General features: G+C 49.9%; 5 non-coding genes and 2 pseudogenes across 5 annotated transcripts; all 7 read right to left on the reverse strand.

The window, feature by feature from the left end:
* Positions 1–142: 142 nt before the first annotated feature.
* LOC128477433 (5S ribosomal RNA) lies at positions 143–261 on the reverse strand. The gene has a single exon (XR_008348405.1). It is a non-coding gene; the product is annotated as a 5S ribosomal RNA (ribosomal RNA).
* A 252-nt stretch (positions 262–513) lies between these two features.
* On the reverse strand, positions 514–632 carry LOC128477135 (5S ribosomal RNA). Its single transcript, XR_008348119.1, has one exon. It is a non-coding gene; the product is annotated as a 5S ribosomal RNA (ribosomal RNA).
* Positions 633–859: 227 nt separating this feature from the next.
* LOC128478624 (5S ribosomal RNA) lies at positions 860–978 on the reverse strand. The gene has a single exon (XR_008349532.1). It is a non-coding gene; the product is annotated as a 5S ribosomal RNA (ribosomal RNA).
* A 230-nt stretch (positions 979–1,208) lies between these two features.
* Positions 1,209–1,327, reverse strand: LOC128476203 (5S ribosomal RNA). Its single transcript, XR_008347223.1, has one exon. It is a non-coding gene; the product is annotated as a 5S ribosomal RNA (ribosomal RNA).
* A 218-nt stretch (positions 1,328–1,545) lies between these two features.
* Positions 1,546–1,664, reverse strand: LOC128478970 (5S ribosomal RNA). Its single transcript, XR_008349866.1, has one exon. It is a non-coding gene; the product is annotated as a 5S ribosomal RNA (ribosomal RNA).
* Positions 1,665–1,880: 216 nt separating this feature from the next.
* LOC128480617 (uncharacterized) lies at positions 1,881–1,989 on the reverse strand (annotated as a pseudogene).
* Positions 1,990–2,270: 281 nt separating this feature from the next.
* On the reverse strand, positions 2,271–2,379 carry LOC128480160 (uncharacterized; annotated as a pseudogene).
* Positions 2,380–2,500: the final 121 nt, after the last annotated feature.

A 2,500-nucleotide genomic window follows, 5' to 3' on the forward strand; every position in this document is an offset into this window, starting at 1 on the left:
TGCTTGTCGTCAGACAAAAAGAATTATAAGCCCTGGGACAGGACAGAGAAGGTGAGAAGGTTCAAATAAGGGTTTAAAGCTTTGATGATGAGCAAGAAACACATGGCAAAAAGCTCTCCCCGGACTGTGAGAAAAAATTAAAAGCCTACAACACCTGGTATTCCCAGGCAGTCTCCCATCCAGGTACTAACCAGGCCCAACCCTGCTTAGCTTCCGAGATCAGACGAGATCGGGCGCTTTCAGGGTGGTATGGCCGCAGGTGTGAAAGTTTTTTATTTTACTTCTCTTATTCTGCTGCTGCTGCTGCTGCTGCTGCTGCTGCTGCTGCTGCTGCTGCTGCTGCTGCTGCTGCTGCTGCTGCTGCTGCTGCTGCTGCTTGTCGTCAGACAGAAAGAATTATAAGCCCTGGGACAGGACAGAGAAGGTGAGAAGGTTCAAATAAGGGTTTAAAGCTTTGATGATGAGCAAGAAACACATGGCAAAAAGCTCTCCCCGGACTGTGAGAAAAGAAAAAGCCTACAACACCTGGTATTCCCAGGCGGTCTCCCATCCAGGTACTAACCAGGCCCAACCCTGCTTAGCTTCCGAGATCAGACGAGATCGGGCGCTTTCAGGGTGGTATTGCCGCAGGTGTGAAAGCTCTTTATTTTACTTTTCTTATTCTGTTGCTGCTGCTGCTGCTGCTGCTGCTGCTGCTGCTGCTGCTGCTGCTGCTGCTGCTTGTCGTCAGACAGAAAGAATTATAAGCCCTGGGACAGGACAGAGAAGGTGAGAAGGTTCAAATAAGGGTTTAAAGCTTTGATGATGAGCAAGAAACACATGGCAAAAAGCTCTCCCCGGACTGTGAGAAAAAATTAAAAGCCTACAACACCTGGTATTCCCAGGCGGTCTCCCATCCAGGTACTAACCAGGCCCAACCCTGCTTAGCTTCCAAGATCAGACGAGATCGGGCGCTTTCAGGGTGATATGGCCGCAGGTGTGAAAGTTTTTTATTTTACTTCTCTTATTCTGTTGCTGCTGCTGCTGCTGCTGCTGCTGCTGCTGCTGCTGCTGCTGCTGCTGCTGCTGCTTGTCGTCAGACAAAAAGAATTATAAGCCCTGGGACAGGACAGAGAAGGTGAGAAGGTTCAAATAAGGGTTTAAAGCTTTGATGATGAGCAAGAAACACATGGCAAAAAGCTCTCCCCGGACTGTGAGAAAAAATTAAAAGCCTACAACACCTGGTATTCCCAGGCGGTCTCCCATCCAGGTACTAACCAGGCCCAACCCTGCTTAGCTTCCGAGATCAGACGAGATCGGGCGCTTTCAGGGTGGTATGGCCGCAGGTGTGAAAGTTTTTTATTTTACTTCTCTTATTCTGTTGCTGCTGCTGCTGCTGCTGCTGCTGCTGCTGCTGCTGCTGCTGCTTGTCGTCAGACAAAAAGAATTATAAGCCCTGGGACAGGACAGAGAAGGTGAGAAGGTTCAAATAAGGGTTTAAAGCTTTGATGATGAGCAAGAAACACATGGCAAAAAGCTCTCCCCGGACTGTGAGAAAAAATTAAAAGCCTACAACACATGGTATTCCCAGGCGGTCTCCCATCCAGGTACTAATCATGCCCAACCCTGCTTAGCTTCCGAGATCAGACGAGATCGGGCGCTTTCAGGGTTGTATGGCCGCAGGTGTGAAAGTTTTTTATTTTACTTCTCTTATTCTGTTGCTGCTGCTGCTGCTGCTGCTGCTGCTGCTGCTGCTGCTGCTGCTTGTCGTCAGACAAAAAGAATTATAAGCCCTGGGACAGGACTGAGAAGGTGAGAAGGTTCAAATAAGGGTTTAAAGCTTTGATGATGAGCAAGAAACACATGGCAAAAAGCTCTCCCCGGACTGTGAGAAAAGAAAAAGCCTACAACAGCTGGTATTCCCAGGCGGTCTCCCATCGAGGTACTAACCAGGCCCAACCCTGCTTAGCTTCCGAGATCAGGCGCTTTCAGGGTGGTATGGCCGCAGGTGTGAAAGCTCTTTATTTTACTTCTCTTATTCTGTTGCTGCTGCTGCTGCTGCTGCTGCTGCTGCTGCTGCTGCTGCTGCTGCTGCTGCTGCTGCTGCTGCTGCTGCTGCTGCTGCTGCTGCTGCTGCTGCTGCTGCTGCTGCTTGTCGTCAGACAGAAAGAATTATAAGCCCTGGGACAGGACAGAGAAGGTGAGAAGGTTCAAACAAGGGTTTAAAGCTTTGATGATGAGCAAGAAACACATGGCAAAAAGCTCTCCCCGGACTGTGAGAAAAAATTAAAAGCCTACAACACCTGGTATTCCCAGGCGGTCTCCCATCCAGGTACTAACCAGGCCCAACCCTGCTTAGCTTCCGAGATCGGACGCTTTCAGGGTGGTATGGCCGCAGGTGTGAAAGTTTTTTATTTTACTTCTCTTATTCTGTTGCTGCTGCTGCTGCTGCTGCTGCTGCTGCTGCTGCTGCTGCTGCTGCTGCTGCTGCTGCTGCTGCTGCTGCTGCTGCTGCTGCTGC

Source organism: Spea bombifrons, chromosome 2, assembly GCF_027358695.1.
Source record: "Spea bombifrons isolate aSpeBom1 chromosome 2, aSpeBom1.2.pri, whole genome shotgun sequence".
NCBI classification, from domain to species: Eukaryota; Metazoa; Chordata; class Amphibia; order Anura; family Pelobatidae; genus Spea; species Spea bombifrons.